A 23757-nucleotide genomic window follows, 5' to 3' on the forward strand; every position below is an offset into this window, starting at 1 on the left:
CCGCGTGAGATGCTGCCCGAGGCAGCAGCTGTTTCCCCGCGGGAGTGAGGGAATTCAGATCTCGCGGTCATTAGTGAGAGGCGCTGTTCTGGGCCAGGCGTCAGCGCCTGACAGCCGCCGGTCCTCTTGCCATCCTCCATGTCGCTTTTTTTCCACCGGACTTAACCCTAGGAAGAGCCATTCTTAGGCGACGTGCCACCGGGCAGCAAACTGTCGGGTGGCTTCCTGTGTGAAGGTGCTGCTTCCTGGTTTTGCCATTTGATGGGAGATTATGAAATATAGATATATTTATATATGTAATGGGGAAGTATCTTCTGGAAGATTTAGTAACTGGAATTTTTTTTCAGTTTTTTTTTTTTTTACCAATTCCTGTAACCCTGTACTAGATACTAAATTGCTGTAAGATGGATGAATGGAGGCATGGTTGGATGGATGCATGGATGGATACATGGATGGCTGGATACATGGATGGGTGGATACATGGATGGACAGATGGAGAGGATGAACAATGACCTCATACAGAGAAAGTCAAATAATGAGCAGTACATGAGTGTCGTCAGCACAATGCTATGGGAAAAAAGTATTTTTTACAAAAAAATAAAAACTAAACCGTAACGTGCTGTATCAGGCACGGCATCCGCGGTGTCCCTGCTTCGTGCCCTGTGCTTCCGGGGATAAGCACTTACGGAAAAGGCATGGATCGATGGAATAATTGTAATAGCGTCGTTTTGCCTGAGCTTTTTAATAATCCGGCCACGCTGGCATTCGGGGGCTCATAAGCGCGACTGTTTTTTTCTTTCTGGCAAACGTGGGGTGCAGCGCAGGATGTGAAGCGCATTAGCGAGCGGATGGGTTGTATTTTTGGAGCACAGTTTAAATAACATGGGGTGACACGGTGGCTGTAGGTTTGCCGAGAGCACATCCTCAGGTGACAGTAGCCAGCAGCTCCCCGCGCTTCCCTCCTCGCCCACATTGTTAAACGGGCCTGACGCGGGGCTGCCCGGCCATTACTCGCCGCGTCGCCCGGCTAATTTGTGTGCTCTTACAAGTACAAAGATGTCAGGCCGGAGCCGTGAGCTTACCTTAGCCTCCCCCGGGATCATTAATCCTTTGGCTGGTGTCGGCTCTGCACAGCTTCTCTTGGCACATAACGGTGCCAGCAAACTGCTGCTTGGCCTTATTCTTTTCCTGTGCATCCTCTTTGTCCTCCGGTCTACACTCATCGGCAGGGAAACATACCTGAACGCAAATGAAAGACAGCTCTGCTACAATTAAAAAGGCAGGGCGGAGAATGATGAATAGAACTAAACAAAGCAGGTTCATTATAGTATTATCCACATGAATGACAAATAATACATCTCCTAAAGTGTCCAACCCCAGCCCTCAATACTGAAAGTAGTTTCTGTGACCATATTACTCATAGCCACTTAGTTTGCTGCAAAACTCTACAGTATTCCCTATAATATTCCACAGTACTCTCTGCAATACTTTTCAGTATTCTATACAATACTCCACAGTACTCTCTGCAATACTCTACAGCATTCTTGATTATTCTGCAGTACTCTCTATAATGCTCGCTGCAATATTGCTCAGTCACTGGTGGTTACTGGGAGCCATTCCGCAGAGCATAAGGTGGGGTATCACCTGGGCAGGACAAGTCTCCATTGCAGGACACTCACGCACAGGCACAGGGAAATCCCAGGTTAGGACAGCTAGTGAAGACTCCTCGAGGACAGTGCAGGGGGCTGATGGAAACCTACTCTAGAGCTCTGAAGAGACCACATCACTCAGCAACCAGGCCACCCCTATATAGAGTCTGGGTAATAATAATGCAAGACCTTGGAGGTCATGAACGGCTATTGTTCATAGGGAGCTGGACTGTGTCTCAACATTTGCACCAGAAGATGACAAAGGCTGCTTACACTGAATCCAGAACATTACAGGAGGACACTGTACTGAGTCTGACGAATAGTTACTATCCATCCTGCTCAGGGTTGTGGGGGTGCCTGGATCCTCTCCCAGGCAGCATGGTGTACACACTGAACGGGAAAACAGCCCATCATAGGGCACACGCACACACTCACACACCAGGGGTGATTTACAGGCACCAATTAGCCAAAACTTCATGTCTTTGGGCTGCGGGAAGAAAACTTAGTAGCCGGCGGAAAGGCGTGCAACATGGGGGGAGAGCATGCAGACTGCAGACACTGAGTGGGGGTGGACTTCAAGCCCCACAGCCCCAGGAGGTGTGAGGCACGAGGGCTACCCGCCGAGCCACAGTGCCGCCCCCTGGCAGAAATACAGTCTAGAAAATGCTAAACACACTGTTTTGTCAGGAATATGATTCTGCCACTTCTCAGGAAGCAGGAATCACAGCAGGTCAAAGCTGAGATGATTTCGGGAGCCGCCGCCTTGTAATCGCCACAGAACAAGTGGCGAAATTGCCGCTAAAGGTCAGCTGCGAGCTGTAATAACTGCTGCAGGTTCTTTTTTTGTTCCTTGGATTTCAGGGCCAGAAAAAAGATAAATAATCTTCTCTTCCATTTTATTTATACAAGGGCTGACTTTCCCAAAGAAAGAGGCTTCAGAATTAAGATACGGATTGTGTCTGAAAGCCTGAGTGGTGATGCTGTTGCTTTTCCTCGAAACAGCAGCGTCCATCCAGAAGTCAATTATATTATTGATCACGGGCTGAAAATTATGGAAGATGATTGTAAAGAAATATGGGTATTGGGCGTATTTGCGTGACACAAGCATAAAACACTGGAATTCATTCAATGGTAAATTTATTATCATACATTAACCCTCTAATTATTTTCCCTTAAAAAAACACTATTCTGCATTGAATTTGAGGCCAAAACACATAATCTTTAAGTAAATGACTATTAGCACTACCCAAAAAGACGCTGTTTCCTTACGCCGCAATTGCCATAGAGAGAGAGAGAGAAAAAAAATCATTAAGGGTTTTTGCTGAAAAATGCAAGACGATAAACGACAAAAGCTGAAAGTCAGAACGCCCACAGCTCCCCAACGGCCGCCGTCTTTGTTACGCTAAGTGCGCGCCGTTCGCCTGGAAGCGATCGACACTCACCTCCCGGCGTTTCCTCGGGTGGAGGAAGTTGTGAGCAATTAACTCCGGCGCGGAGATTCTCACCTCTGCTGCGACGCGCTCCTCTGTCCGCCCCGGCATCGAGTCCGTGTAGTGGCGGGCCGGCCTCCCGCATCTTCCATTGTTAATGCGTACGACACGCTCCTATCGCGCACAAAAAATGCACAATTTTACTAGCTATTTGAGATAAACAGGGCCGGCTAATCTCTTCGGGAAACTATCTGGCATATCATTTAAAACATTTTCTTAGATAGAGGAACTGCTGCTGTTACCTGATTTTTTTTATTAACGTGAAAGAATTTCTATTTGTGATATTAAGCATTAAGTTTCAACCATCTTAATCTCTCTTATTAATTTCACTTCTGTCTAGCAGTTAGAAGTTTTATATATTGCATTTTTTTACAGTCGAAATTTACGTTGCAATTTTAATAAAAATCCTACATTGACGCATTGATATCTGTGGCGAATTGTGCTTAGTCCGATATTACGTTACAATTTATTTTATTTGAGAAAGTAGGATCTTTTTTCCATTGTGCGTGTTTACATTACGAAACTGATTGGCCTGTCGTTTTCCTCCCTGATCGTTACCACACTGGGTGTTAAGTGGCACTTTCACTTTAGTCAACACTTTGAGCCATTATCTTGGGTGACAAGGTACAAGACCTCTAGAGATGAGCCCATGAGCTCTAAAAACCTCACACCTCATGTAAAGCCAGCCCTTGGTAGCAACAGTAAAAGTTATCGATGTCACGTATCTAAAAGAAAGCAGCCACAGTTTAGTCATCCAACGGAAAACTGATCTCTGACTCCCTCCTAGCAGGAAAAAAGTGAACTTGGACGGACCCTCAGTAAATTACGTCGCTGCCTAAACGCGTCAGTTATACCCTGTGTTTTTACAGCAAAGATGACTTAACGTGCAGAGGAATGCATTCCAGTCAGATAACCTGTCCCCGCGATTTCGCTTTTTAAAAAGCTCTCCCACTATTTATCGATCATAGCTGTCACTGAAAAGCAATGTTTACGCCCCCACACTGAACCCGATCACGCAGCAATCTGCGTTTTGACCTTGCTTCTTGCTCCTGGGGCAGTACATTTAAGGAAAAAAATCTTAACTAAAACCATAGCAAACGAGTTTAACACACGCTAGGTTAGGCTCCTCTCCGTGTACACATACCATCGGTCATCTCCGAAAGTGATTTGATTAACCTTTTGATTAACACGGAGCATTATTAGCGTTCTGGGCTGCAGGCCCCGCTGTAACCCTGATAAGCGATTAGAAGACGGATGGGTAGATGGATTATTTGTATTCCACAGCCTCCTGTTTAGGGGAAGCAGTCTCTTACCCTTGTCCTTTCAAATCCCATTGCAGCTGCAAGCTTTTTTTATTTTAACTGTATCTCTCGGCCATGTGTATGCAGGCGAAGATATTATAAGGGGATTCACATGACGTAATATATATTTAGTGCAGGATAAAATTTTACACTCAAATTTAATGCAGCAGACATACTGTTCAGCCGTTTTGTCCGTTTCTTTTTTACACGAGATTTGCAAAAGCAATGCAGCCTCGAGGTGTGGGACCGGGGGCCGTTGAGGATGGATGGAAGGATAAGCACTAATATTCTGATAAACTGTTCAAACTGTTTTTTCACTGTTTCCGGTGGGTTTTTTATACCAAGACCCAACAACATGCTGATCTTAAAAGTCATGAAAGTTTCCTTTCCATTTAAGAGTTACAGTTAGTCCTTCTAGCGCTTGAAGCCAAAGAGGATCTTGAACGTGCGGGAGAGACAGAGGGGGCTCCAGGGGAACCTTTACCTCACACAGCTGCAAGAAATAGTAAGGGCTAGAAGTTGGGGGGTGGGGTCGTGGCGGGGTGTTGGGGGGTATATTTGATGTAATGCTCCCAGCACTTTAGCTCCAGCCTGTTGATAAGTAGCGACGCTCGCGAGGACGGGGGAAAACGGGAGGGGGGGGGGGGGGTATGCGCGAGATGAATGTGATTGGATCGCCGGCCGACCGCGGCCTCTCCCATCTGTCTCGGAGTCTGCCATCCCATCTCGCGGGCGGCAGGAGGTAATTGGGTTCATTGTTCTCACCGCAGGATCCCCCGGATTGAAAGCTTCATTATCTGGATAACCATGAATGTAAATGAGGCGCATGTATACAGCGGGGTAATGGGAAAAAAACAGATAATCGCTTGCCACTCCCTGCACTCTTAACACCTCTCCTCTACCACCCCCCCCTACCAGCACTCTCTCCTCCTACCGTCACCGTGACAGCGCGGGGGTGGTTCGTGTATTTGTGTGTGTACGCGCATACACGTGTTTACGAGCAGCTCGCTAGGCCGCGCGCAGGAAGCCCATTTCCCCGTCGCCGACGCACTTCCCGACGGAACCGCCTGTTTCCGCGCGCGTGGCGCTGTCCACAGGCACTACCGCGCGGCCGGACGCGGTGCCGACAACCCCACGCCAGCACCGCTCATGCCGAGTGAGCACCTGTGACCCAAAAAGGGAACAATTATGTTTTATTACGCGGCTCTAGCGAGCGATGTCTGCCCTCCCCCCCCAAACCTTCGCCTGGGCCTCGGTAGGCAAACGGTTAAAGGCGCCGCTTTCCGAAAATAAACACGGGCGCAGGAGCAGAGTGAAGCCGCGCTCAGATCCTCCGGCAAATCCTCCAATTAACCGCAGATGTGATCTGCATCGGAGATTACTGCAATTTAAACGTGTTAGGAGAGTGGCCTAAGCCTGCTCTCTGATGGATACCGCGCTTTTCAATTTGCTAGCCGACGGTGACCGGCGTTAATGCGCGCTCCCGTGTTATGCCTGTCTGCCTTCCTGCCGTGCATTTTCATTGTAAATGGGCATCATCGGCACTGATGCGGCGTCACAGCCACTCGCCCTGAAATGATACACGGGGAATTTAAGGTGGACCTCCCCAAGGACCAAATCTCCATGTATTTTCCTGCACAGATGCAGTCATTCCCCGTAGCCTGGGTGACAGCGGCAGTCAGATAGCGTTTATCCCCCCTGAAAGACGTTTCACCTTCGGAAACCCGATAACAAACAGGCAGCTGGATTATTTTTTTTTTTACTCTAGCAGTAGTTAGTCAATCAGACCATAGCTCTTAGTTTAATTATTTGTCGTACGGAATACTGGTTCTGCCGAAATCTGGCACCGGGACAATGGGTCCAAAGGAGGTGGCAGGCAGGCTGTATACAATACCGATACATCAGCGTGCCGGAAACCTTAACGGTGCACCGAGCCATAGGTGGCAGCAGGTCGTTTACCTGTCCGCGGCAATCAGAGGCTTAAAGCCCAACCACCCCCCGTAACAGCCTTAATCACGGGGCAACTCAACACGTCTGAGCTCGTGGGGGGGATTGCAGACGTGACCGCGGTGTGTGTCCCAGCTAGGCTTCCGTTCTTGCATTTTACTGGAACGGATTTAGTTAAATACCTGCTGTAAATCGCGCAGGTCTGTCTGCCAGCTCGGCTGAAGACGGGGGCCCATCCGAGAGATCTTTGTGAGGGATACAATTTGTGATAAGATCGGTTCCAGCTTATTGTTGCTTTTTCAAGGATAATCTCCGGTGAGGAGACACATTCGTTTTTTTTTCCTTTCTGATGACATTTGTCACCGTGTGAAACATCCCTCAGCCTTCATCGTATTGTCTACTTAATTAGAGGTGTAATATTAATTCCTGCCCTGAATTATTTAAAAATGTACAGGTAATAGACTTAACCATACCTGCTATTGTAGAATCCTACTTCTCTGGAAGTCCAGATGCAACTAAAACGTCACTGCAAAAATAAATATTTTGCCCAATATGTCATTCTGGAGAAAAAAATCTTAATTGAAAATTAGAAGCAGTAACTATTTAAGTATATTATACTGCAATGACTCATTCACGAAGCTTTCTTTGAGATGTCCACAATTAAATATTCTGTATAACTGAAGTCCCCCTTCCAAAATATTGATCACCTAGCGTTCTCATTCTAGTATGTTTCGCAGATCTATTGTGATTTTTAAAATATGCTCCCAAGACCTACTCGAATGACAGTGAACAATAGCTGGTGTTTTATATAACTATTGGAATTAATGTATTTGATAAGAAGTATTTTGTTGAAGAAAGATCACCATCAATATACCCGTGTTTAAGTTTGTATTTATATTGAATGAAAAGGCACAAACTCTAGCTTAGATAATGTCATGGCTTCTTGTTAGCAGATGGCAGGAACAGTTAGGGATCTCATTAGATCAACCATGCGTTGTCAGTTCCTTCTACAATCTTTTATTAACGCTGCATCCCCGTAATAGCGTGACACCTCGGGAGAGGGGAGCGCGCACGTGGGTGAGATGCGCCTCTGCGTTTGGGCAGAACTTGGGTCCTACTGGGGAGGCACTGGTGCTACTTGCGTCGCAATTAGCCGAAACTTGCTCGCCACAAAAAATGCACTTCGCGGTACGAGGGAACGGAATAAATCTCCATCCAGGGGGATGTGCATATATATTGATGAGGCGGTGAGTGGGGCTTGGAGTAGGCTGGGGTGGGCAGATTTCGTGTTAGCAATTTCTTTTTATTAGTATTATCTTTAATGGCACAAAAGTTAAATGGACCATGCTCTTAGTGGATGAGAGGTGAACTCCCGCCCTGCAGCCCTGAGTCAATATTAATGCTTTATGGGTTTTTAAAAGAGACTCTAAATGAAATTTTATTTATGGTTTAAAGCAAGAGGGTGATAATAACAAGCGGTGTTATTATAATATAAATAATGATATGTGCTTTGCCACTCCTGCTTGCCAAGCTAGCAGGGGCTGTAGGGCGAGACGTGGCGACGTACTCTGGCTTTGTCACTGCACACGGTTTCGCGTGAGGGGGGCCGTTTGCCGGAGCCGCCCAGGGAAGCAGGAGGCCCCATTTGGCGCTGTTCTTAACTTACCGCTTCCCCACGCTGTCAGGGCGGTCTGCCCTCTTTTCTTCCTGCACTCTCGCCCAGCTGCTTGCCGTTAATTTGTCGTAAATCTCTATCGCCAAATCCTTTACCGGCTCCTTCCGGCTTCACACACGCCGCTCGTTCCCCGCCTTCATAATCGCTATTTATAACCAGCTCGCTCCGCCTCTCTGGCCGCTGTGTGCCATCTGATTGGGTTAACAGTTTATTGTACGTAAGGCCCTTAACGTGACGTGCGCTTCTTCACTATGTGCAGTTTATCAGGATTCAGTCTTTCCCCTGCTTGTACTCTTGGTTGCTACAGTTTTGTTTTTTTGTGTGTGTGAAATATATTGATATATATTTAGCTCATTTAAGATTAATCCAGAATTCTAAAGCAGTGTTTCTCAGTCCGGTCCTCAGGGACCTGCAAGACAGTCCACTTTTTTTGCTTCCTGCCAGGACCTGCAAAAATGTGGACTGTCTGTCAGGGAATTGGGAGAAATAACGTGGATCATCTGTGGGTTCCCGAGGACCGGGTTGAAGAACACTAATCTAAATGAAGGATGCATCTTTTCAAAGATCAGGAAGTAAATCGTAATGTGTACATCAATAGAATAACATCTCCCATTTAGTGGTGATATAGTGCGTGAGTTGTATGAGATCCTGTTTTCCCAGATTACTGCTTTGGTGATACCTGTGTGATGATTACTTTCGGACATAATGCACAGAAAATAGTTAAAGCACTCAACGATCATTAAGCCACCAGCGTAGGAGTGTTTATGGACAGGACTGAGAAACTGAAGCCACTGCTAGTATCGTGCTTCGAGGGCTAAATGAAACATAGGCTCTGATTTCCGCAGTACGAACACGGCTCCTGTGGCTTTCGGGGGTCGGTACACGCGCAGTGCGCCCTCGAGCACTGCCGGCCAGCATCCTTTTTCAGTTACGCGCTGTAATTTTTCACCTGCGTATCGTTCCACCAATGGAGAGGATGGAGACAACTGAAAGCCAAGAGGGATGACTTTTAAAAGAGCCAAAGCCGATAAACGCTGGGTCTTTAAGGGCAATGAGAGCCTTGAAGCTATGCTTCAGGGTGCGGAACAGTTTAAAATAAGCCCGTGCTCTCTTTGAAGTTTACTTTATATCTAAATGTGGAGGTATTGCCTCTTTTGACCCAAGGACAACAGGAAATGACCGCATATGTCCTCTGGAGGAGATAGCAGTGGGGGTTAAGGGAAGGCTGAAAAAAGCAAAAGCTGAAAAAACATTAAGAATTTAAACCATCTTCACTTATATATTCAGCATGATTCAACTGAGTGGAGCCTGCTGTTACCGTTGAGATGATTGTCCAACAGAAGACTTAAGAAATCAATTTTCGATTGTTTGTGTTCTCGTTACTTTTTAAATCAGTCTTTGCGTACTTTCCTATTCTCTGGCAATAGTTCAATGTAAAACGGCTGCACATGGTGTTAGAATGAGTGAAGTTTAAACTCAAATAGTGGACATACAGATCTCTATTTAGCCATCATTGCACAATGCACTGGTGCCCTTTCAAATCAAGTATGATAAAGAAAAGCACTTTTAAACAGTTTTAAAGAGTCGTTTAAAGCATCTTCCATTTCAGGCTATTTCATGCTTGCTTGATTCATGCAGTATGGGACGTGTTCTACATAACAGTTTGCTGTCAATCAGGCACTGCTGTTGGTCAATTTAAATGATGCTATTTATAGCCTCTCCCACGTCATGAGGTGTGAACGCAGTGTTAGCCAAAAAAATCTTAACTGATCCCCTAATAATGCTCCAAACATTTATTAAGTGTGTCAGTTTCACACCAATTAATTTATATTTATTGCCGGCAGTGCAATGTGACTATGTCTACTCCTATACATAAAAAAAACTCATTCTGCTTGGATCTGTATATATTCATTCCTGTGAATATATAGTTTTTGTGTGTGTGTGTGTATAAGTGAACAACCACCAATTTAAAATCTCTTGTATGTGCAGACCTGTTTGGCCAGCACGAAATGCAAAGCAAGACCTTTTTGAGATGTTGTAGAGCTCAGTATAACAGATTTATGGGAGATTTTTTTGCCATTTTCATCATTTTTTTTTTTTGGGAGAATTTGCATCAGCCGTAACTGTGCAAGGAGGACAGGAGAGGGCTCAGAGTCATACAAAAGACCACCCCTTTTCAAAAGTAATGGATACTAAACTGGTGTAACCATGCTTTTAAAGGCTCTGAGTGCTTTGGAAAGTGCTCAAAATGGAAATAGAAATCACTTTTCTCAATCCCAGGACCTTGAACTGTTTTCTGAAAGAGAGGGAAATGGAATCCTCAGTGTTTCATGCCTCAGAATTCCTTAGCCCGCGGGGGCTCGCTCCTAGTTCTCTCACTGCGCTTTGCTTACTCCCGGCCACTCTCTCTGAGCTGGGGTCGCTCGACTTTGACCACGGCGCAGGAACAGATTGTTGAAAGCCTAGTCCAAAGATAAAAGCGCGGCGATGCTCGAATCCATACTCCAACTGTACCCACACATTGAACAGCTACGTGACCAAGCAAGACAAGCACTCTTGACTCCACCAGTCGCCTGTATGAAAGCGTATCTTTTTCATCTTTTCCATATCCCTTGTTCAGTTATACATCTGCCTCGCCCTTGCCAGCTAAGATTCAGTCTGTGTGTTTCACCCCCCAACTCAGAAGCAAAATATCAGGATCGGAGTGTCATTATATTTATATTAATCCTTATCAATTTTAAACCACGAGTATGAACTCGCATCGCCGTCTTCTGTGATACGAAATGAAAAACGTTATCAGGTAGTGAACTTTATTTATCGTAGATGAAGAATGTGGCTTTACGCATCCCGTGCTATGCGAGGAGCAAAAAAATGACCTTTTGTGATGATTCTGGTTTATCTGACCTTTCTGGATTCTGCGGCATTGGTGTACGTCGGTGTATATTTCCTCCATCGGCACGTATTTCACCTCATCTGTACCTTCTGGCTTCCGCGTGTCGTCAGACTTGCGTTTCAAGGCGCCTGGACGTATCCGTTTCTCGTAAACAGGATGAAAGACTTTGTAAGAGTTTGGTGGTCGGTGGAGGGCGGGGGGGGGGGGGGGGGGGTGGGGGGCATGGATGCACGAGCAGCAGCATTGACGTCCTTATGGCTGCTCTCCGTAACAGCACCCCCCCCCCCCCCCACAGCCCCATACGAGGCCGCTGTGCATTCACTGCAAGGACTTTTTCACCGACCATATTAATTAATGTTTTTGTTTTTCAGCGCACTGAGAGCAGCCCTTTGTGTGCTTGGCAATTATGGAAGACAAATAAAAGTCAGTGTCCGTGACGCTGTAGTGTACATTCACAGAGGCAAAGTGTTTAAATGTACCACGCGATGTCATATCCGGCCTCATTATCATCTGGCACTAATCTGTAAATAAATAAAATGCAAAGTAGGCGTACAATATATTCCTGATAGGCTAATAATTAATGTCATCATTGCTCTTATATTTGGGACACATTTTGTTAAAAAAAAAAAATAAAAAAACAAACAAAAGCAGTATAATTAAAGCAACAGTGCATATTTATAACTGCCTACTTGCTGTTCACTTCCTTTACTTGATAACTATGATTTGTAAGTATTAACAGTTGGACAGGCAACCCGTTTATTGACAAGTTAAAGTAACTAGTTAGTTACTAAGGACATTGGCATGTGGATGGTGTGATAAATGAAAGCGACTTGAGGCGAGTGATCTCCAAACAGTGGATCTTCATCCGAATATTAATCGTGATGATGTATTTCTGTTGTGGAATTGTGTCCGTAGCAGCAGTCATTTGTTAATGGCATTTTAATACTTTTTTGTCTGTATATCGTATAGAGGTTTCGTTTTCAAAATCAGAACGATGCAGTTTCAACAAAACAACGTTCAGGGGAGCAGTTTTTTAATAATTGTTGTCGACTGAGTCCAAATAAATATGATTTGCCCTTGCTCTCAGCATCATGCCATTTTCCCTGTTGGAGCCTCCAGCAAACTGGATGCACCTACAGTGTGTGTGTCTCTTTTTTTTTTGAAGGTACATAATGGCACCATTAGCTGCAGGCAGGTCCTCCATGGCCACTTGTACTCCTGTCTCCTCCATTGTGGAAGCCCACGGAGTTGTCTCTCTGGCTGCCGCTAGCCGATGTCGGAGTGAGCCCCTCGCCTCCCCCACGGCCTGTGTAAGAGGCGCTGGGAGGCTCTCTGATAGCCGCTGAGACAGTGCTGCATGCTCCTCTCGTTTTCGGCAGACCCGGCTCGCAATCAGGCGGCCGTGCTCAACCGGCCGTGCCCCCAGCACACGCATCCTCGCGGCAAACTACGTTTGAAGACTCCCAGGCTGATGGCTGCCTGCCCCCTGTCTCAGGGCGGCGTTGTCTCAGCCTCTTTCCAACTGTAATTAAAATACGTGAAGGCGTTCCATTGTGGTCACACCATTACTGAGAAGATGTAACATATAACTATGTGTGCGTGTCATAGCGTGTGGTGGTTTAACTGCGATCCAACACCATTGTTCCATTGTTAGCGGATATCTCGGCGTTTCCTTGCATGCAAATGAGGAGCGTTATCAACCCAAGGCTAAATATCATAGCTTTAAGGGAAAATTGTCACAATTCTTTTGTCAAAAGTGGGTGCAGCTATTAATAGGACTGTTGTGTGTCATCTGTTCACTCCCTCATCTGTGAAGTAATATATTAATTTTGTGTGTGTAAGCTACTGCAAGGTTTCAGCATTCTCTCGACAATTTAAATCACGTGACTTGGGAAGTTTGGTCAGGATACAAGACAGGTATTCAGCACAAAATTAGTTTGACTACATGTAATAAAAAGCATAGAGGAGTGTCGGGCTCATCCCACTTGCGACCTCAGAGTCCGAGGGGCTATGTGGACATGCGACCATCCAGCAGGATCGAAAAGTAGAGTGATTCTGATCTGAACCCCAAGTGTCCGGCTAAAAGGTGCACTGGCGAGAAGGGCCGTATTAATCACAGGTAGCTCCACGGATCAAAGGTTTAATTTATGCCGAACGGGGCATGTGTGTCGGGATCAGACATTAGAGATCGTTTCGTTGACATTATGAGTAATGGCTGCATCTTCACTTGCATAAGTCTGTCATCCAAGGATGGCGGAGAGCTTTCTAGTAACTATAGGTCATCGGTAGAATATTGAATCGGAAGTGATATGCAACAGGCTTCTTTGTCTGGTGGTATTTAGGTTTTTTTTTTGTTCCCCTTCACATTTTAAAAGACAGCTCGGTAACTAATGGGAACAGCAGTTACGGTCAGCAAACCCTTAAATGAATGGCTTTCTTAATAACATCGTCTTCCTGTGCGAAAGGTTACATCCACCCCTGTGGTTTTGCGGCGCATCAGTATGCGTTTACAAAGTCTGCCCCTTTGGTGGAGTTCTCGGGGGAGGGGCTTCTAAAAATATATAAATAAAGACGCGCTGAGCGCAATGCCGGTCAGCGGGCTGCTGTTCGGGGAGTGAGAGACGTGAGGATTCTCGTTTTCTTTGCCACTTCTGGGTCCAAATGGTCGGAGTGGATGAATGTTGGCATGTAATTACAAGTATGTGTTTAATTATGCATAATTATGAGCATAAGCAGTGCCCATATTGTGCCATAAAATATTAAATAAAATATCGAATTCTGGCGAGGCCCCGAAGCTGCATATTTCCATACTTACTGGTTAAAACGTGCTGTTAATCAAATAACTACACCATGAGTATGCAGTAAAAAGCTTCTTCTCTCCCACTGGTATGTAGAACATCTGTGGTCTATATGGATATATTATTCAAAGGATCAGAAAAGTTTATCTGGATTTTGAACCATGTGAACCAAAGGAAGTTATCCTTACTGTCTGAGGCTTTGAGCTCTACATCACTGCAGCCTACTAATCCGAAAGAATAATCATAATTATTAATGTATTAAATATTGATAATGACTTTAGAGTATGCCGTAAAGACCAAAGCAGGTAAACATGGCGCTTCCTTTACTCAGATGATGACTTCTATCTTCCTGGTATTTGTGGATCTAAGGTATCCAATCTGGGCTGATAGGTTAAAGAGAATGTAACACTCATGTTTTGGAGCAGGTGGGGAATAGCCTGTCTTATCAGGAGAACCTCTCCCTCTCACTGCCGTTCCCAGGGTACTGGCTTACGCTCCATTAGGCACCTGCGGCCCGTCCGTGGAGCTCTCTTCCCAAACCCAATGTCTCTTCAACGTGTGTGTTTTGCGGTGACAGCTCACCCGAGTCCTTTCAATGTCTCTCAATGCCCCCCCGCTTCCTGCCTAACTCAAAACTGTCAGAGATTTAATCCCTTATACGTGAAATATATCGTAACTAATTGACGATATGATTGTACGTTTCGAATGATTAGAACGCGTGCAGAGACTGCTGGCGTAGTTAAGCGGCAAGACTTCCAGGACTGGAAGGCGCCTGCAGACTGTGGATATGGGGACACGGGAAAATGAGCACCTCAGCAGGCTCGGTTTGTGCCCAGAGCTATGGGGTAGCGGGGTGCTCTGCAGCACACCCACGCCACACCCCCACAAACCACACCTTTTCTTGGGGCAGGTTCAGGGTGGGGGGCAGGAGCAGAGCGACATCCTTCCTGCTGGCGGGTCTGTCCCAGTTGGTTCATTATCTTAAAATACACTTAATCATACTTATTTTGTGGTTTGCTCCCACGGAATCATGGGATGCACTCAGGATGTTAGACAATCGCTACAGCATTCTTCCGGCTCATAAAGGGCACACAAAGGCACAACAACCCATGTACTCTAACTCCAACGGCGTAATGTAACCGATACCATACAGCTCCTCTCTCTCCCCCTCTCGAAGCTCGCCCTCCCCTGTTTTATAACGGGCCAGAGGAGTCTTCACTACGTCTGCTCTCTGGGGAGCCTTAATTGACAAGTGTGTACAATAACTAATCAGCGCCAGACCAACTGCCCTTTGAGATGATGAATTGACTAAACTAATTTCAGATAATACTTCACATTACTGAGGCGCCCTGATGCCACCAATTGATATTTGAAATACAGCCAGGCCTCCTCCTGGAGGCTCCCGGCGCTCCGATATGGCGCCTGCCTATAAAAGAGGCGGCTTCGTTAATAAAATGCTGACAGGGGCGTGTGAGGATCAAAATATAACAGGCCCGTTTACCGTAGACTCAAGAATTGATGGATTTATCGGAAAAGTTCACACGTGTTAAAGAAGTGTACCATTTCAAATCGCATTTTACTCCTGATTTGTAACCTTTAAGTCAAATTTTTTTTTTGCCAGTTTCTGGGATGGTAATGCAATCGGAAACCTTTCTACTTGTCTGCTTTTTTCCCCACTCCCTGTCTCAAGGATATTGTCACGGGGCGGGGGGGCTTTTTGTGAGAGGGGCAACTCTCGTGTTTTCCTGAGACCTAGATCCGTCAACGTGCGGCCGTCAGACGTGGCCGAGCGCGGCGTGGATTTGGCCACCGGGGAGACGAGAGCGGCAGACAGGCACTGGGACTTGGGATGAACATGTGTATAGAAGTGCCTGGAAATGAGTTTGGGGTTTGCAGGTTAGAACCGTGTATAATTACCAGAATTTCCTAATCATTACATGGCAGGATGTTGCCACAACTGGTTCCCTAAGGCTTGATTAGATGATTGTTCTATAATTAAGGAGCTCATAGCATTTACGCGAGAAAGGACAAGATTATCAGCCTTTTGATGAGCTGCAAATAGACTGCTTAAGAACCTTTAACTTTTCATCTGCCCAAACGATATTTATGCTTGGTGTCACCGCGTAGAAGCTTGGGGCTTGGTGGACTCTCCCGTGTTTAGAATATTAGAGGCCGGGAGCTCAGGGGAGAAAGGAAGGAGCAGGGAAAAGTGTCGGTCAGCAAAGGAGGGTCTACAGGAGCTTCCGGAAGGAATACGGTGTGCCAGGAGATGTGGCTATACTGTCCTGTATACATTTTTCTTTTGCCCTCCCCCACCCTCACCCCAACCGTTCCTTCAAAAGTTGCCTGTGTGTGCTGACAAGACACTTCCTCAGTGCTCACAAAGCAGCTCTTCATCCCACCTCTGAATCAAACATGTGACTGAGGGGTCTCCCAGGGGTGGTGCTGGAGGTGCCGTGGGGCTTAGTCACTCCACCTGACCCCCAGATAATGGTTTATTCATGTGCGAAGAGGCTTAAGTCTGTAATTCCTAAAAAGAAACTGAAATCACAAACATAGCGCCTCGCTGCTCGACTTTGTGCTTTTGAACACCCGCTCAGATAGAAATATTCTGAAAAAGTTACTTTGCGTCAGTGAGGCTGTTTATGATGTAAGAAGCTCATCAACTCTCATAACTGTGTAACCATCGCAATAACTGCTACTTCAGTTAAGAAGAGTGAGATTAGAGTTGTATAAAACATTTTAAATGCAACAATACAAACTGTAGCTGTTTTAAATACTCCCTGTACAGATTATTGCTAAAGTGCCTGGCTTCTCCCTATGACTTTATGATTTTTGTGACTTAAAGTCATGATTTTTAAGGCATGGCGATACCAATCCTGATTTCTTTTTCATCCAACCTTAAACTGAAGGAGGTTTACTTAACTACACGAAAACAAAGATAAAATAATAGTAACGTTCAAGCATTTGCTAACTCGTGCAATGACACACCACGGTCCAGACTGTGAATTAAAGCTGTCTGATGTGGCATTTTAACTCACCAAATTGCAGAACAAGAGCAAAACAAAGCCCGGTCTCACATTAGCAAAATAGCTCCCAATCTCCTTCCGGACTTAAGCCTCGCATCGCTTCTTTGAACACCCTCTGATTGGCTGCACTTGTGCATCCTGGGAACGAGCAAAGAGTCCGGAAGGTTCCTGCCACTTACCTCGCACAGAAAGTTAGGAAAGAATAACCACATTCTACATACAAATGCCAAAACTTATATTTAAGCATTTGTGTTATATTTTTCCAAGCCATTTATTTCGGCTATTGATAGTTTACTTAAAATAAGTAAATAAATAAACAGGCCAAAGGGGCAAACAAACAGTATATATTAACCGGGAGGATACACAGTACTGGTGGCAATAAAAATCATTACAGGCCGTGACAGAATGTAAAATATCATGATGACAAAACTGTAATGGAATCGAGATAGACGCGGGTTGGCAGATCTGTAAGTGACAGTCAGACAATTCCGCCCCTTGCTCTTCATGTTTTGCTCGATACGTAGATAGTTATTTCATTAGATATCGAGCGAAACATCCTGAAAATGAAAACAAATGGGGCTGTCAACAGATCCGGCCTGGGGAGGCGGGAGGGAGTGAGCGGCGGCCATCTCGCGCCTTCTCTCTCTAATCCATTTTTAATAAGCCGTCAGGGTACAGGCAGGGCCGTGGCGACGAGGCTCCCAGACTCCCCTCTCGCTTGTTAAAAACCCCGGGATGAAGGCAATAGATAGTGCCCTCCGCTGCAGACCGGCCCACAGTGGGTGGGCTTTAATAAAGCGCGGAAAAAGCACACTGCCTGCACCCAGGGTCGCCGCACGACGGCCTGCCAGCGCTCGCCAGTGCATCTGTCCCGATTAGTCAGTGTTTCGAGTCCGGGACGAGGTGCTCCCGCCGCACTGCCTCCGTGTGTGTCTGCATTAAAGGGGCTGCTTTGGCTTGTGCCCACGTGAGACACAATGCCATAATCCCTGAGAGGGGCTTCGCGGAGTAGGGCGAGTCTTTCATAAGCCTGGCGCCGATTTTGCAAGCTGATAATGAGAATGAAAGATGCACCCAGAGATTTTCCCCCAGGGATGGTTGGGAACATCTTAATCCCTCCAGCGTGTCACTATGTCTGCCCAGGCCTCCGCCCGGTGGGACGTGCCCAGAACAGCTCCCCTGGGAGCCAACCAGGTGGCACCCTAATAAAGTGCCCAAATCATCTCAGCTGGCTCCTCTCCATCCGAAGAAGCAGCGGCTCTATTTCCATGTTCCTCTGGATCTCTGAACTCCTCACCCCGTTGCAAAAGGTGAACCTGAGTCCCTGGGGGGAAAACCAGGTCTTAGCCGCTTGTCCTTGCGACCTTGTTCTCTCGATTGTTACCTACAGCTCATGACTAGGCGTGTGTGGATATGGATGCTGACTGATTGGTCAACCATGAGCCTCATCTGACAGTTTGGCTCCTGCCTCACCACTAAGGACTTGCCTGGGGCCTGAAGCCTGCATTTGACGACCAGATCTGCCCATCAGCCTCGCAGCCTCTCTTACCAAGATCCCGAGCTCCTTAACCTCCTCCACTAAGCATATACTCTTCCCCCTCACCTGAATGGATCAATACACTCTTTTCCGAAAGAGCACCATAGCCTCAGGTATGGAGATGCTGATTCTCATACCTGCTTCGCACTCGTGCTTCAAACCACTCAAGGGTGTGTTGGACGTCCTGACTGGGTAAGACCAAAAGCATAACAAAAGCAGAATAGCGGGGATATCACCTTGAAGCCCCTAACCCCCACAGGACACCCGTCCAGTCATGGCTGCACCTCAATATCCTGCAAATGACAAATAGGAGTGGAGACAAGAAGCTCCCCTGCTGGAGGCTAATACTGTGTCAGAACATCTACCACAGTAACCAGCTACAATGATGGATTCTGATCCACCAGAACTGTCCACTACTACCTTGTGATGAGAGGGCATATCTGTCCAGTTAAGGACTTCCGCCACGTGTTTCGCTATAACTCAACAATATCCCCAGGTTTGGTCAGCACTCTTCCACTCCTGCTGAACACAGGATAAACAATGTCAAGCTCCTACGGTTTGGAATGTTTGCCAGAACATCCTTGGGTTCCTGTCTCCATGGTCTTTCCAAAACCCCTCCCATGCACAAGCTTTTGGTACCTTTCAGCTGTCTCAGCAGACCCCCCACATTCCACTGAAGGCCTCCCATGTCAGCTTTACAGCTTCCCTTATCACTGGTGTCCACCAGCAGATCCTAGGGTTACCGGCATGACAGGCATCGAGTGCCTTTTGGCTCATGAATTAATGGCAGATTTTGCAAGCCCATTGCGGTACTGCAATTCAAGTTCTGCTACTGGTATTTTTTTGTAGTGCATCTGTGACTCTGCGTTTCATGTTTTTATGTCGTAGGAAGCTAAACAGAGAAATTCAAAACCACAAATGAACAAACTAATACTGGAGCAGTAAAACACAAGATTTGTTTGAAGTGCATGCATTCGGTGATAAGAATAATAAGTTGCACCATTCCGTGAAGTTGTCATCTTTTTTCCCCGATGCAAGTTTACATGTGTTTAAAGCATGTGGGAGGGGTATGTTAAGGCTTAAACTATAAAACTATTTTTCTATTTCTATATCGCGGATTTTAACCTATCGCTGATAGGTCTGGACCGTAACTCCCATGATAGGTGGGGGGTCACTGTAATGGCTTTTTAAAAATAGAGAACACAAATTGTTAATATGAATGAGAAAATATATCATGTACATATACTTGTGCCTTAGCTTTTGCATATGAAAACCATTAAGTCTATGAATTTTGCAAAGTCATGTTGGTTGGTTGATTCAGATAACGCTTCCATCCATCTATCCCAGAGGCGCAAGGCGAAGAACAACCTAGGATGGGCCGATGACCCATGGCAGGGCACACTCGCACACCATTCAGTCACACATGCACACCTACAGGCAATTCGGTAACTCCAATTCACCTTAGCATGTTTTCGGACAATAGAGGAGAATACAGGAATTCCTGGAAGAGAAGAAACCCCACAATGACACGGGGAGAATATTCAAATTCCACAAATAAGAAGCCAAAGTGGAGACACAAACCCTGGTTCCCAGCTGTCTCTTCAAAAGTGATAATACAAGGGAAGGAGATAATGTTGCAATTTTTATGATTTTTTAATGAGGTACATTTGTAAATTTAAGCTTGAGGTATTACTGACTGGGAGAAAAAGCTTGGCAGTTCTGACACTGAGGGGGGTGGTGTTCTTCTCTTCTGTGCGAGAAATGTTTCATACTGAACACAAGGAGCCTCATAAGTGGACCTGGTATCAGAGCTTTTGGGCTGAAGGACAATGTTTGACTTTGTGGTTGTGTCATGTGTTTAACGGCTGTATGTTCTGGAGGTGAAAAGAGGGACGGAGCTGTCAGCTGACCTGGTAGTGACTTGGATTTGGTGTGATGACAAGACAGACCTACAACCACAGACATGGACACCAAGGGATTCTTGGAAATGGCTGCTGGAGCCGGAGTTCACTTTCTGCCTTCAGAAGAAATTCTCATGTGTCCAAAGTGAAGTCGAGGACATCGAGTCTGAAAGGACTTTGTTGAACAGCTTAGCTGAGGAGGTGGCTCCTGAAAGCTATGGTCCAAGGGCAGTCAGTACTTTAATCCTAGGGCCCACTGGTGGACATCAGCATTGGGAGAGGCTGTGAAGTGGAAGGAGGTGGCCTTCTGGGCAATGCAGGGAGATCCTGAGAGCTACTGTCAAGCTAAAAATACCACAGCAAGAGCAGCCGCTAAAACTATAGATGGAGCATGGCAGGAGTTCACAGAGGCTACAAAGAATAATTTTCCAGTGACATCAAAGTACATGACCTTGCCTAAGCTGAGGGAGGATGTTGAGCGGTTGAAGGAGTGCTTTGAGGAATTTGTCAACCTCATGGACATGTGTCTCTCTGGTTACTATGGTGATAAACCTGTAGGGGTATGTAAGACTAAATTAGAGATCCCAAAGACGGTGGATACTGTTGGGGTGGTGTGGCTGATGCATCTCAGTGTTACATGAAAACTAAAGATCCTCTGGATTGTCAAATTGGATGGTTCGTTATAAGTATGGATGAGGAGCCCAGAGATCATTCCACCTTCTGGGATCACCTTCCTCAGCCATCCTGGAGAAGCCTATGCAAGGATGCTCTTTGGGACAGTCAAACAAAGTGGGTCCCACCCTGGTCATGCAGCAGCCTAGTAATATATGTTTTGTGAAGGTATGTGGCTGATTATTTTAGCAATTGTTGAGGCTCTGCTAGGATAAGGGGTATCGAGGTCATTGGATTCAGTCCAGCTCCTCTGTAAGTACTGTCTCCACATTCTCTGCCAATTTGTTCAATGTGGGTGTTGGACTTCATTAAGGCTGTGCCTTCTCACCATTTCGCTTTGCGATTTTCATGGACAGGATATTAAACTGCAGTTGAGGATGAAAAGATGTTCTGTTTGGAGGACTAATGGCGATGTCATCCTTTTGGATTCATCCATCCATGGCCTTGACCAGCATGCACCCAAGCGTGAAGCAGCTGGGATGAGAATCAGTAGTACCAGATCGGAAGCAACAGTTGTCCTCAATAAAAGAGTTGGGTACTCTCTTCAGATGAGGGTATGTCTACTTCAGGAGGAGGAGTTCAAGGATCTCGTGGTCTTGTCCGTCGGTTGTAGAAAATGGAACTGCGAGGGTGTTATGAGGATTTGGTCTGCATCAGGCAATGGTGATGATGTGGAAAGAGAGTTTAAGCACAACACTCTTGGTATGCCATCCTCACCTGTGATCATGAGCAGGGGGGGGGGTGACTGAAAGAACAAAGGAAGGGTGCAATTTGGAGATAAGGCTTCTCTGTGATGGTTGAGGGGTTGAGCAATCTGAAGGAGGCTTAGGGTAGTCAGCTTCCGTTCAAGTTGATATAGACATATCCCATGTGGCGTGGGCTCTTGGAAGGCAGAAGGGAACACATGCCTGGTGTATCACTCAGAAGGTGCTGGATTCTGTTGCTAAGGAAACAGAGTTTGGGTCATCCTACCCTGCCAACTGCTACCGTGACCTTTACGGGACAAGCGGAATAAACTTGGATGTTAACGTCTCCTTTACCTAGAGTGTTGTGTACATACGGTATATGAAACATACTTTGTGAGGTTAATTCTAACTCATAACTGACAGCAGATATAAGCGGCAGACTTTAGAAGCTGCACTGCTCAGCACCTATATTTATCGATTTTGCTGCTGTAGCTTAAAGATAAATCTTTTCATACCAATTTGTAACTGTACTGTAGTTCTCATCGTTAAAGGCGCAGTGAAGAGCAGCAGGCTTACGCAGCCCGGATGCAGAATGAATATGCATTAACGAGCCATGCATCGGCTTGGCATGAGAGTGCTGTAAAGACCTTCCCTGAGGTGTCAGCCAGGGCAAAAGGTTACAGTAGTGGTGAAGCGCGCTCGCCCACCCTATGAGGGCTGGCTCAGTCCAAACACCATGGGACCTGCCCAGCTCCTTTCATCTACTGCCAGCCAGATCTGCAACTGGCCTCAGCTCTGATTTCTCCCACACAAAGATGTCCTCGCAAACTCACATGCTTTCTCACTTTCTGACATGTTCTTCACAGTGTCATGACTCTCCACCTTCCTCGATCATGCTCGCGTGTCAATCCGTCTCTCTCCCCTCTCAGTCCCCCCCCCCCCCCCCCAACCCCCCTACACTTGCAATTGCTTAGGCCACATTCTTAGCTTCCCCTTTAAGAGGAACGTAAAAGGAATGCACATTAGACATGCATCCTGTTTGGGCTGACTGTTTAATGAAGTTTTGCTGTTTCTTGCTGTAGCCAATTTTGTACCTTTGAAAGAGGGGGGGGAGTTAATTACTTGAGAGGAACCGCTGCATGAAGGTAACTCATTATCCTTCCAAGATCATCACAAGGTAAAAAGCAGGGAAGCGAGGGGAGCAGACAGAGACTCCGAAACAAAGGGGAAGAGGTGGAGGGAGGAACCAGCGCTTCTCTCATGCATCAGTGTCAGTCGGCGGATGAGAAAATAATTAAGGAAAGGGGCAGAATGGCGTCAGCTGCTGGCAGAAGGTAAACCCCTGTACTGTACCGAGGAACGGGGTTTAGGAGGAACACCAGGAAACGTGAAGGAGAACAAAAAAAACCTGTACATAAGTAATACCAAAAAAACAAGAAAATGACATTATGAAGGGGCGCAGTATAAATTGCACTGCAGTACTGTGAATGTTTATATACAGCTTGTATAGATGTTGAGCAGCAGTTTTAGGATTTATGAGAACCACAGTAATATGTTGAAGCCAATACAAGGCACTGAGTAATATTTCACGTTTGTTATCATATTGAGTGTAAATTTTCTGAGACATATATAGTGCAGATAAAATATTTAAGCCATTTCGGGTTTTATACTCCCCTCGCCGCAATCTTCGGCGGGCACGAGGACCAGCAGCCAACTCGCGACGCTGACGCCCCTGAGAGGCTCCGCACAAGTTATAACCTGTCTCTGTCTGGTAATTGTGTGCTCAAGGCTTCCAGCCGGTCTTCTGTGCTGGGATCCATAAGCTGCACATTAAAAGCAGTCCCTGCAGTTCATAAATAACATCAGCAGAGAGCTGAAGAGACGGGGTTATATATCAGGGCTTATCATCAAAGGCCGTCCCGCAAGAATATCTGATTCCAATATTTGTAATCCGGCCACAACATTCGGCAAGGTTGAGCCAGCCCCCCCCCCCCGGTGCCGCGCGCGGATGCCACACCAATTCTGTCTTTCCTGATATTTGCCTCCGCGGCGCTGAAGCGGTTAGCGTAGCCTCCCGGATTGTTTGGCGAGAGTGTGGCCCGCTCGCCTCTGCACGCACATGCGCCCGCGCGTGTGTGTGTGTGTGTGCACCTCGTTGGAAATGGGTCAGCATTAAAGT

The 23757-nt window shown here is 46.3% G+C and overlaps 1 protein-coding gene and 1 long non-coding RNA gene across 11 annotated transcripts in view; one reads left to right on the forward strand and one right to left on the reverse strand.

Annotated features, from left to right (window-relative positions):
* celf5a (cugbp, Elav-like family member 5a) overlaps window positions 1-23757 on the forward strand; it is a 156382-nt gene that overhangs the window by 100968 nt on the left and 31657 nt on the right. The gene's annotated exons all lie outside the window — the stretch shown is intronic.
* LOC125708995 (uncharacterized) lies at window positions 376-8188 on the reverse strand. The gene is made up of 3 exons (XR_007382571.1): window positions 8054-8188; window positions 3155-3253; window positions 376-1239 (listed from the first exon to the last, which is right to left on the reverse strand). It is a non-coding gene; the product is annotated as an uncharacterized LOC125708995 (long non-coding RNA).

The sequence above is a fragment of the Brienomyrus brachyistius genome, chromosome 15, assembly GCF_023856365.1.
Source record: "Brienomyrus brachyistius isolate T26 chromosome 15, BBRACH_0.4, whole genome shotgun sequence".
NCBI classification, from domain to species: Eukaryota; Metazoa; Chordata; class Actinopteri; order Osteoglossiformes; family Mormyridae; genus Brienomyrus; species Brienomyrus brachyistius.